This window comes from Coptis chinensis, chromosome 1 (genome assembly GCF_015680905.1).
Source record: "Coptis chinensis isolate HL-2020 chromosome 1, ASM1568090v1, whole genome shotgun sequence".
Taxonomy (NCBI): Eukaryota; Viridiplantae; Streptophyta; class Magnoliopsida; order Ranunculales; family Ranunculaceae; genus Coptis; species Coptis chinensis.
The window spans coordinates 34,503,732-34,516,896 of NC_141456.1; the positions used below are offsets into that span (position 1 = coordinate 34,503,732).

The 13,165-nt window shown below is 38.8% G+C and overlaps 1 long non-coding RNA gene and 1 pseudogene across 1 annotated transcript; both read left to right on the forward strand.

Moving 5' to 3' along the window:
- Window positions 1–1,522: 1,522 nt before the first annotated feature.
- Window positions 1,523–3,499, forward strand: LOC147523638 (uncharacterized; annotated as a pseudogene).
- A 1,065-nt stretch (window positions 3,500–4,564) lies between these two features.
- Window positions 4,565–6,598, forward strand: LOC147523639 (uncharacterized). The gene is made up of 2 exons (XR_015216738.1): window positions 4,565–5,332; window positions 5,499–6,598. It is a non-coding gene; the product is annotated as an uncharacterized LOC147523639 (long non-coding RNA).
- Window positions 6,599–13,165: the final 6,567 nt, after the last annotated feature.

Below are 13,165 nucleotides of genomic sequence, written 5' to 3' on the forward strand. Positions count from 1 at the left end.
CTCGCATGGAATCCAACATCCCGTCCGAAATATTTTTTATCACCTCTGCATTGCACAACTTCACCTTGTTTTTCACCGGGTTGGTGAAAAGGGGGGTGAAAAGTGATGAGGTGGCGGTGATAGAGGGGGGGGGAAAACTATGACTTGCATTGCAAATGCTCTTACAAGTTTAAAACCAGTTTTTTCCTTCCTGCAAAATTTCGTCTTCTTCTCCACCAAAATTTCGGCTCACTGTTCGATTTTGAAGTCTGCTCGATGACACATGAGTTTACAATTCAACAACAGTTGCATCCATGGGAATTGCATAGAAACATTCTAACACTTAACTTGGATTATGAGAAATTTGGATCAATTAGTCTCCCCAAATTCAATTGGCAAACCTATAATCATGCTTTAGGTGGTTATATGTGTATAGTTGATTCTTCTTAAGTTGGTCGTGCTGAAGAAGGAATCATAAACTAAAATTATTATTAATACAAGATATATTGTGGATGGGATGACCTTTGACAAAGTTCTGCCTATATCAATTATGAAGAGTGGTGAAATTTACTCTTATGTGATTCAAGTATATTAGTATCAATTATGTGATTCATTTCAAGCGACTTGATGCAACCGAATGGGCTCCCCTTAGACGACTTGGTTGTGTCGATTTGAGTGAAGGACACATCGATATTTCTAGACAGTAACTAAACTGTAAGATGTCGTCCAAATCAAGCAGGATTGACACCATCACATCGGTCGAAAATTGATCTAACGACTTGATGATATCATTTTGGAAAATTTATATTGAGCCAACTCTACAACATCGATTTGGAGCAATTTTCTGCGGCATGGTTGGTCGTTAGGTAGTGATTTGTGAGATTCATCTTGTTCATTGGAACAAAATTTTCCCAAAATCATTTTATTTTTATTTTTTTAATCTTCAAATCCAATTAAACCGGTGTATAAACTTCAAATCCAAATTCGTCCGCACATACAATTTGATCAAAATTACCTCAATTGAAAAACACATACAAAAAAATACGATTACGTTAATTGAAAAAAAAGACAAACAAAAACATGATTTTATTACATGAGATAATCATTATATTGCTTCTCAATTTCATTATCTCAATATAAAAATACAAGAAAATTACTTCAAAATGTTCATCATTTTGAAGGGTGGATGAATTTTGGTTTTTGGGGGTTGGGAGAAACAGTGAGTAAATGGGTTGAGTTTTGAGAGATGGAGGTATTTACTTTATGTTTATTAAATGGTTCATTTTCGTGTTCTAAAAATCTCGGGTCTTCCATTTTATTGTTTCGAAGTTTCTCCACTTAGAGGGATTAGAGATTAGAGATTAGAAGAAGAAAAAAACTAAATAGGTTGGCTCTGTTACTTGTATTTAGTTAGGGGTGCCAACACAAATTACAATTTTTTTTTATCAATGACAAATTTGTAAAATATGTTTTTTTTGGGGCCGTCCAACACAAAATGGGTTGTGCCCATTGCCAGTACCCTGAACAATCATCCATAGACTGACATCTGTGTAAGTATGGTGTTGAAGTGGATACTTTTACTTATAATTACTTGTTGAATGCTTTAGTTGATAGTAATAAGTTGAAACTAGTTGAGTTTGTTCATCGTAAGATGACTAGTGAAGGGGTGAAACCCGATGTTTCGAGGTTTAATATATTGATTAAGGCTATTATTATGATGGAAGAGATGGGGAATTATGATTTGGTTCCTGATGAGAAAACGTATACTACCCTTATGCAAGGAATGGTTGAAGAAGGGAATATGGAAGGCGTGTGAGTTGAGTACTGTGTCAGTGAAGCTTTGAATTTTGTACAGGTTTGTGCAATTCTGGGCATGCGAAGCATGGTTTGGATATTTTAGATGTGATGCCTCAGGAGGGGTTTGATCCAGATATATTTACTTATAACACCTTGATATCTGGATTGTGTAAATCGGGTGAGATTGAAGATGCTGTAGAGGTTTTGAATTTGATGGTAGCAAGGGATTGTTTTCCAAATACTGTCACTTACAACACTCTGATAAGGAAAATCGTGTTGAAGAAGCCACTGAACTTGCTCGTAGCCTTACAATACAAGGACTGTTACCTGATGTGTGTACGTTCAATTCTCTGATTCATGGTCTCAGTCTTACTGGTAATGAGAGGATGACAATGCAACTTTTCAGGGAGATGAAGAGTAGGGGTTGTCCGCCAGATGAGTTTACTTACACTATGTTGATAAACAACTTGTGTTCTAAAGGGAGGCTTGAGGAAGCATTTAATTTACTGAAAGAAATGGAATCAAATGGATGTGCATGGAATGTAGTAACATACAACACTCTGATAGACGGGCTCTGCAAGAATAGGAGGATTGAAGAAGCAGAAGAGATATTTGATCAAATGGAACTGCAAGGGGTTTTGAGGAACTTGGTCACTTATAATACTCTTATTGATGGTCTGTCCAAGAGTAGGAGGGTGGATGAAGCTGCTCAACTAATGGATCAGATGATTATGGAAGGGCTAAGACCTGACAAGTTCACCTACAACTCCTTGCTGTCTCACTTTTGTAGGATAGGAAACATAAAAAAGGCAGTGGATATTGTCCAAACTATGACTTCAAATGGGTGCGAACCGGATGCAGTCACCTATAGGACACTCATTAGTGGTTTGTGTAAGGCTGGGAGAGTCGAGATTGCTGGTAAGCTACTCAGAACTGTGAAGATGAAAGGGATGTCTGTGGCCCCACAGTCCTATAACCCTATAATCCAAGCACTTTTCAAAAGACAGAGAACGGAAGAAGCGATGAGACTTTTTAGAGAGATGATGAAGAATGCGGAAGCTCCAGATGCTGTCACATATAAGATTGTTTTCCGTGGCCTCTGTTGTGGAGGAGGACCAATTAAAGAAGCTATTGATTTTATGGTCGAGATGACAGAAAAAGGATATTTGCCAGAGTTTTCATCGTTCTCTATGCTGGCTGAAGGTCTCTGTGCTTTATCCATGGAGGATACACTGGTTAAGCTTGTTGATCAGGTCATGAAGAAGGCAAACTTCTCAGCAAGTGAACTTTCTATGGTTATGGGGTTTCTCAAAATTCGCAAGTTCCAGGATGCTTTGGCCACCTTTGACCGCCTGTTGAGTAGCCGAAAGCCAAGAAAGTTGTATAGGTGAATGGATTTGGAGGCTCAGAAGTATCTGCTTGGCAATTGAGAGTGATATGAAAACCACTTTTTGGACAGAGTGAAATGCATGTGACGAATGAGAGGGGAAGAAAAACATAAAACTTTGGTTATTAATTCGTTTTCGACAAGTCCGGTTGCAAAAAATGTGTATAAGACAATCAATATATATATATCAGGAAGCTATGCTGTTAAAAGCGACTAGCTACAGGTGCCTAGGCTAATTTGTAGTGTCCCTTACTGTTTTTCCTGTAAGTTGATTTCAACGTCTGATTGTTTTGAATTCACGAGCATACTATTGATGCATTTGATACTTTTATATTACATATCGTGACGCTATTTACTCAGTAGTCAGAAGTTTTTATAAACGATACTGTTTACTCAGTAATTTAGAGGAACTTTAAGAGATCAGTTGGCTGATTTTCTATATTCCTTCTTGTCTTTCATCTAGATTCATGGTCCAACAGAGTTGGAAACATCAACAAAACGCCCGGTTCCTTTGACTTGGCATTTCTCTATGAAGAATTCTATGTTGCCACTTCTTAATGAGAAAGGAACAAGTATTTATAAGTATCTCTCTATGAATTTTCTCCTACGATAATTATTGTAAGCAGTGTTGAGGTTCGATTTTTGTTGGTCCTATTCAATGTGCATAGGTAGCAGGAAGTGCCTTAAACCGCTCATATGTGATAGTGCAAGAAAGGATAGAAGTAGTATCTGGACTTCTATGGTCTCAATTTGTTTTCAGTTAAATTAATCCAAGAGCATTGAGTGAGTGTGTTGACGTTCCTCCCTTCATGATGAGCTTCAAAAGCTTTTTTCAAACTAGATACAAGGGAATGTTTAGAGGAAGGATGAAGACAGTCAATTTTCTTATTACAAAGGCCACAATATATCCTTCTTACAGGATAGGAACTTCTTCTTTGAGAGAGGGATTGGTTTGTGTGAGTGGAATCACTGTGACACTGTTCCTATTTGTTCTATAGCGTCTAGATAAGTTGTTTTGACCTCTTGGGTGTTCATTTTTAGTTCTTTCAAAAGCCATTACCACCAAAAGAGGGAAGAGAAGAATATTCTTAGACACAGTTATTGTACTCACTTATCCCTGCTCTTGGAATTTAAACAATGACTTTCACGGGTTATTTGATTTTTTTCCTCATGGTGCAAGTAAAGACTTATTACTACAGGGAGACCATTAACAAAATCTCCAATTTATATAATATCCATACGTTTTTAAAGTAATTTGGAGAAACAAGTGCTAAAAGTCTCACAAATTTGTACTTGTCGTAGTATTACATGTCTATATAAAACTTGATCATTGAACTATTCAGTGTGTAGTGTACTTTAGAATGTCAGAAAATATTAGTGTAGAATGTTTGTTCTACTTGTATGTGGTTGCATGGTGAATTTAAAGAATGCAGTTAACTGTGTCTTAGTCATTAATGCGATGCAAAGGAATCTTTTCTTATAAACTGGTAAACTGTAATGTATGAAGACACAACGACTATTCATTTGTTCTTCTCACTGATGTCTCAATGATAAAGATATATAAATGTGGTTTTGACTAATACGAGGTGCTTCACACAACAGAGTTGCCCTTTGATGTAGGTCAAAATTGATGAAGGAGAAGTTAGTGAGAAAGATTGATTTATGTATTATTTGTTTTTCTCAGATACAAGAATCATGTACCAGTGTTGTTACTTAACTGGATATTTGGTACAACTATCTACTGTTTAATATGTATGGATCTATTTATCGTAAATATTGTCCTTGAGAACTAGTTTAAAAATTTATAAGTTCCATATGTTTTTTCTTTTTCCACTAGGATAGGTTAGAGTTCCTCAGACTTGTATGAATCTTTATGCTGCTCTTTTCAACTGAATTGGGTAAACTATTGGTGCTATAATAGCTTGTGCGGTGATCTATTTTCCTGGAATCAGTGAGTGAAGCTCTAAGTTCTCTCGACTTTAAAACAGGAAGCTGTCACTGGATTATTTACAAAATTCATCTCTGGGTATCAAATCTCAGCAGGACTATGGATGAAGAAGAAGAAATTTTGGAAAGCGAGAAAAGGAGCAGACCTACAATAGTGGTCCTAATATGTCTGGACAATCACCTTTATCAAAGAATGATATTAACGCACTCCGCTGTTCACAAGTATTGACTTTGCTGTCTTCTTTAAATTTTATTCTATGTAGTTGTATTATTATGTTGGGAGTTACCAAAACTTCTATAGGCTAGTAGTCTACAAGTAAATGCCCTTGCAACTTCCATTAAGAATATGAGATTGGTGGAAATGTCTAAATGAATTCTTCTTTATCAGGTACCTCAGGTTAGAGATACCTTACGGCATCTTAAGGCAAGGGATATGCTCCCAGCTATTTGGTTCATTTTTAGCAGGAAAGGGTGCGATGCAGCTGTTCAGTATGTTGAAGACTGCAATCTGTTAGACGAGTGTGAGGTGGTTGAGGTAGAACTGGCCCTGAAGAAATTTCGTATTTAATATCCAGATGCTGTTAGAGGCTGGTATCAAAGGTCTTTTGCAAGGGGTTGCGGCACATCATACTGGCTGTCTGCCTTTATGGAAGTCGTTTATTGAACAGCTTTTTCTGAAAGGACTTGTTAAAATTGTATTTGCTACAGAAACACTTGCTGCTGGAATCAACATGCCTGCTAGGACAGCTGTCATCACATCTCTCAGTAAAAGGAATGAAACTGGCCGTATCCAGTTATGCTCAAGTGAACTCCTTCAAATGGCTGGACGAGCTGGACGTAGAGGTACAGATGATAGGGGTCATGTAGTTTTGATTCAGACTCCCTATGAAGGAGCTGAAGAGGGCTGCAAGCTTTTCTATGTAGTTGTATTATTATGTTGGGAGTTAACAAAACTTCTATAGGCTAGTACCCCTTATCTCACAATTCACTGCTTCATACAGAATGGTGCTGAATCTTCTTGCTGTATGTGTTGTCACCAATTGTAAGTTCCATGTAACTTCTGGCACACCTCGGTATTTGACACAACATTTATGGTATTAGGGTGCAAAAGTTACTCGGGGACTGAAGGACAAAGATGATTCTAAAGTTTCTCAAGCCGGGCGGACATTGGAAGAAGCTAGAAAGCTAGTTGAGCAAAGCTTTGGAAACTATGTTGGAAGCATAACAGGAACTCAGTCAAATACAGAAAGAGATTGAGTTTCTTACTATCGAAGTTAGTGAGGATGCTGATGATAAAAAGTCCAGAAAGCAGTTGTCTGAGATGGCATACAGGGAAATTTCTGGCTTGCAGGAACAATTGCGTGTATCTCCATTTGACGTTTTCCTTCAATTTCTTGCATCTGTCACCATGCTTGTTGAGCTATTTATGCTATTTATCGTTTTGCAGAGGATAACATGGACTCTGTTTAGTAAAATGGTTATTTCTGCATTTTTTTTGTTTTTTCAATTTCAAACTTTTCAAAATCAAGTGAAACCCTTCTTGGCCATTTTGAAGGTGTGCCATGAAGTGTATACTGACAAATAGATTTTTCTCTGGTTGACATAATGTGCTCCACTGTAAAAGTTTGAAGGTGTCTAGCGGAGTACTGGTTAAGACTTGGGAGGTTGAGTATTTAATGTAATACTAAGTGCGTTAGCTCACAAACAATCAAAAGAATCGCTCTTTAACCAAGAAACGATAAAATAACTTTATAAAATCAATGGATAGTCTTATCACAACCCTCCTAAGCCTTTAAATAGGCGTCCTAACCCTAAACTAAACAAGCGGGGACTTTCCAAAACCAATCCTACCAAAATAACCAAAACAATAACTTTATTTGTGTAAAGCCCACGATAAGGCCCAGAGCGCGACCCGCGCTTATGGCAAGATTAAAAACGAAAGCCCTCGCGCTTGGATCAAAACAAATTGAAAGTGTCCCGCTTCCGTATCCTCGAGAGCCAATATTCATACGTTGACGACCCTATCATATTCATCAAGGTTTTCTTCCGCAAGTATCTGTATTGCATCATTCCCCCCTGGTTGGAAGGAATTCGTCCTCGAATTTAAAGCATCCTCATTATCAGACGAATCACCACAAAATGGAATGAGATGTCGAACATTGAAGACATCCGAAGTCCGGATATGACTAGGCAAACGAAGGCGATAGGCATTCACGTTAATCTTTTCAATCACCTCCACAGGACCAATCTTGCGATGTTTCAACTTATTATAGTCACCAACGGAAAACGGTCTTTAGTAAGGGCGCCCGCACAAAAATCACCCACCTCAAAATGAACATCACGACGGTGGCGATCAACAAGATATCCTTGTACTTTGCATTGGACTCTAATAACCCGACGGACAAAGAGCATGAGTATCCCGAAGGTCTTTGAACAATCTCGAAGCGATAGCATGAATAGGTCAGAAACCAAGAATAAGCACCAGATCAACCGCAACGCGAGGATTAAACCTATAGAGAACCTGGAAGGGACTATACCCCGAACTCTGATTAACCGAACGGTTAAAGGCAAACTTGGCTTGGGCAAGATGAGAATCCCACTGCTTGATCTTAGTACCCACCAAATAACGTAACAGATTACCCAAGGACCGGTTAACAATCTCAGTTTGGCCATCCGTCTGTGGATGATAGGCAGTACTAAATTTCAACTCAGTGTGCATTATTTTCCATAAACAACGCCAAAAATGACTAAGGAAATGAGTATCCCGATCAGAAACAATAGAGGTAGGCAAACCATGTAACCGGTAAACATCGTGAAAGAATAACTGGGCAACACTGACAGCATCGGCAGTTTTCTTGCACGCAATGAAATGCGCCATCTTATAGAACCGATCTACCACCACAAAAATAGAGTCGTGACCCCGTTGAGTACGAGGAAGACCAAGAACAAAATCCATACTGATATCACACCATGGACGACTCGAAATAGGTAAATGCATATATAACCCTGCATTAGTAGCATGACCCTTTGAGACCTAGCAAATATGACAACGAGCAACAAATTTGTGAACATCTGTGCTAAGACCTGGCCAAAAATAAGACTCAGAGACGAGCCATAGTGTCTTGTCACGCCCAAAGTGGCCCTCATTATGCAATTCAGTGATGAGGCGAAGATGAAGGCTGCAGGCAAGAACACAGAGACGCTTACCCTTAAACAAAAACCCCTCCTTTAGAGAAAACTCAGATAACTGGCCCTCCTGTATCGCAGTCAGAACGAGTGAAAAATAGGGATCACAAGTGTACATCTCGGGAAAAGAGTCAAACCTAAAAACCGAAGTATGCAAGGACACCAACAACAAAGAACACCTACTAAGAGCATCCGCCACATGATTTTGAACCCCAGATTTGTGGCGCAAGACAATGGTAAAATCCTGCAAATAACTAGACCAGCGCAGTTGTCGAGCACTAACGTTATCTTGGTTACCAATATGCTTGAGTGCTTCATGGTCAGTATAAAGGAGAAATTAGGAGTGAATCAAATAATGACGCCAATGTTTAAGTGTCTGAACGACGACATAAAATTCTAACTCATAAGCACTGTAGTTATGTTTCGCGACCGAGTTTTTCTCACTAAAATAAAATGCGGCGGGGGTGAGTATCTTTGACTAAGAACAGCCCCAATACCAACCTTAGAAGCATCAGTACACACTTCAAAGGGAGATGAAAAATTCGGCAGTTTAAGAATTGGTACCAAAATAAGCTTAGTCTTAAGAAACTAAAAACTCTCTTCAGCTACCTGAGACCAAAGAAACTTACTACCACACAAACAGTTAGTAATAGGAGCAGTGATAGTACTAAAATGAGGAACAAAGCGGCGATAAAAAGAAGCAAACCCATGAAAACTACGGGCTTCAGTTAATGTCGACGAGCTAGGCCAGGAGCGAACCGCCTCGACTTTAGACATATCCACAGAGATACCTTTTGCCGAAACCACATAACCTAGAAACGAACCGAAGTCGAAGATAGAAAACGATTTGGCAACAAAGCAAAAAATATAGCTGAGCTTGGCGTAAGACAGACAACACCTCCTAGAGATCCTGGAGATGAGACGTGGTATCCTTGCTATAAATTAAGATGTAATCGAAGTAAACCACCACACACTTGCCCATAAATGGCTTCAACACCTGGTTCATGACTCGCATGAAAGTACTGGGTGCATTAGAGAGGCCGAATGGCATGACCAACCACTCATATAGGCCCTCTTTTGTCTTAAAGGCGGTCTTCCACTCATCACCAATTCGGATGCGAATCTGATAATAACCAGATTTTAAGTCAAGCTTGGTAAAGACGACAACACCATGTAACTGATCTAGAAGATCATCTAACCGGGGAATAGGAAATCTGTATTTGGTAGTGATCTTATTAATAGCTCGACTGTCAACACACATACGCCAAGATCCATCCTTCCTGGGAACTAATAAAGCAAGAACCGCACATGGGCTTAAACTTTCCCGAATAAATCCTTTATTAAGCAAATTGGTAATCTGTCTGCTGTAACTCAACATGTTCTTTTGGACTCATCCGATAATGCGGACGATTTGGGATTTTAGAACCAGGAACCAAATCGATTTGGTGTTGTATATCCCTCATTGGAGGCAAACCAGCCGGTAACTCATTCAAAAAAAGGTCTGCGAACTCCTATAACAATCTCTGCACACATGCTGGCATTGCAATCTTCGGCGTGTTAGGTTCACACATTAAAATAAACACGTGACTAGCACCAAGCATTTCGGTCTCAAAACTGCGCAAAGCCAAACAAGAAGACTTTGGCTCGGCTGAGGCTGTGGGCACAGACTCCCAAGTAGGTACTAACACAATTTTAAAACCCTCAAACTGAAAACTATGAGTATTCTTTCAACCATCATGAGCAACCCGCCGATCAAATTGCCAGGGGCGACCCAATAACAAATGGCAAGCATCCATAGTAACAAACCACACCTTATCAACATACTTAGAACCAATAGAAAAAGAAACCAAACAATGTTTAGTCATTGTTATCTCTGTGCTTTTCTTCAGCCAAGAGAGAGAATAAGGCGCCGAATGTTTCTCAGTGGCCAAGTTAAGCTTACGAACAGTTTCAGAAGAGATGACATTCTCACAGCTACCTGAATCAATAACCAGCTTACAGACCTTCCCTAGATTGGTACAAGTCGACTGAAAAATATAATTGCAGAGCCAACCATCACCCTCAGTCTCCTTAGGAGTAAAACACAGTCGGCGCACCACTAGAAGTTCACCCCTGTCACGAGTGACTATTTCTTCCGGACTGTCATCCGAACCCACATCAAAGATGGGAGCCCCCAGAAAACCACCCACGGGATTCTCATCAATATCCTCATTTTCGGCAAACAAAATCTTACCAAGAGCAGGCGGTTTGGAATATCGGTTAGCATAGTGACCTATCTCACCACAACGAAAACACTTAACTGCATTAGTGCCACGACCTATAGCTTTAGGACCCTGCGGCCTAGTGATATGAACATTAGGAGTACGGGGAACAGGACCACTACTCCTGCGGTTCTGTTGTTTTTCCAGAATTAAGGCACGTTGATGAGCCTCAGAGACTGAAAAAACATCAAACAAGTTCAAGGCATCCTGCAGGTTAGAACGGAAACCCCCAATATAATGGGCCACTAACTGATCATCAGACTCTATCAAATTTACACGAGACAATAACTGATAAAAATCTTTGGTATAGTCATCCATAGATTTTGCACCTTGACGCAAGTTCTGAAAGCGTTGATATAGTTCACGTGTATAATTGAATGGTAAAAAATCGGCATGGAGATATTTTTTAAGTTTTCCCCAATCACTGATTTTAGATTTACCTCTTCGGTGACGAGTCGCTTTCAACTGTTGCCACCAAGCCATAGCACGACCACGAAAATGAGTTGCCACAAGCACCACCTATTTGTCGTCTGGCACTTCTTTGAACTCCATAACCTCTTCCACAGTCTCGAGCCAATCAATTAGATCGTCCGGTTGTAGGCTGCTATGAAACTCAGGCAAATTAATTTTCAAACCCGATTCCCAGCATCTGTTCTCCCTGTGTTGCGGAATACGGGGGAAATTATCATCCTCTGATAAGTGCTCAAAAAGTGCTATTTAACCCTCGAATATGCTTCTTGTTTAACCATCTTAGTGGACTAATAGTATTTGTAAGTTATGTTTTATGATTCTACAGGTCAAAGAGAGAGTTTTGTGGAATATTAGAGAAAAAGGGATAAAACGGAGCAATTCGGAGCATTAAAGATAACATGGGAAGCTCGTGGACAATCATGGAGAAGGCCAAGGAATTGAAGCTATTAAATATGCAACTTTGACCTATTTTAAAGCCTATTTGGAAGCCCAAGGGCAAAGGGTTCGTTGCTTGGACTAAAGCCCGCAAAAAAGGATAGAAGGATAGAGTAGAAGAGACAAAATAGGCTTACACGTCTAGGACACATGGATCGACACTGTAGCCAATTTCTTCTTAGTTTTGGAGACGAAGTTGAACTCTGAAAGAAGTCTATTTGTATTAGAAAACAAATGACGGTTTGGAATGCTTCTAGAGCTCATTGTAACCTCTATAAATAGAGGACCTAAGTGCCTCATGTAATTTGCCAATTCACTTATACTCTTGTTTCGAGGCAGAGGTAGAGAGATTAATAATAAAAGATCGGTTTTAACTAGCTGAGTCTTAATAAATTAGTCTTTCTAGTTTTATGTTCTTCGACTCTTCTTCTTCTCGTTCTTCGTGTTCTTTCTTCTTTATGGAAGGCTAATATTCTCCTTTAAGGGAGGAGATGAAGCCAGTGCTTAAGGTTTAATGATTCTTCTGGTTCATGGTGTTCTTCAATCAGGTTAGTTCTTTATGTTTTTAGTTATTAGTTCCATTGCCTACACCAGGGGATGAAAATATAGAGTAGGGTTTATGTTTTGTAATATTAATATCATGCTAGTGTTCTTTACTTTTCTTCTAGTAGTATAATTCTTTAAAGTTAAGAAAATATTCTTTGTTTTGCCTTAGAAGGGGTAGCTCAGGGAGTGGCTACCTAGGAGAAGTATTCTTTGTGTTTGCCTTAAGTGGTGATTCATTGAATGGCTGCCCTATTAGGAAGTACTCTTTGATGTTGCTCTTGGTAATACATTGAATGGCTGCCCGAGCTTACATAAAAGGAAAGAAGACATTAATATCATAAACATAGGAACAACCTTAAGTAGAGTTAATTGTTAACGGTGTTTCGTCCAAAAGGGCATCGACACTCGCTCGATTGGCTAATTGTAGTCTACTTGTAAGAACAACCATGAAGTAGAAGGTCATAGATTAAAAGTATTATATTGGTGGATTCTAATATCTTGAATTCTCTTTCTTATAAATTCTCAATAGTTTAGTTTAATTTAGTTTAGTTTAGTTTAGTATTAGAATCTATAATCTCTACAATCATAGTTTTTAATCCCTTAAACCCCCTTTCCAGTCCTGTCCTTCACATAACATACACTTAAAAGTGGAACGATACCCTACTTATCCTTTACTTATTAAGGGATAATTAGGTTTTGATACGCTTCTGTTTTGTTCAACGACTATACACCATCTACATACACAAAAAGAGGCTGGTCAAATGGCACCGCTGCCGGGTTAAGTTGTTTACATTTAACATTTTCTTTCAAGATTAGAACTTTAGATATTGAGGTAATTTTAGCCGCATCATCCATCCTTTTAAGAAAGAAAAAAGCTTGAAGAACATCTTGAAGAAAAGATCTACCATCCAGGTTAGTCGAATCTTCATTATTTTTATTTCATTCTTAGTATAGTTGCATCGTAGTTTAGTTTTATTACTTTCTAGTATAATTACATTTAGGACTTTTTCAACAATTGAAGTTGTAAGCCAATACAGTGAAACATCAAACTCTAGTGTTTCTTGTTTGAATCTTGACAAACGGACTATCGTCTGTGGGCCGTGGACTTAAGCAATCTAAGTGATTCACTATAACCCTAGAAGAGACAGCTTTAGAC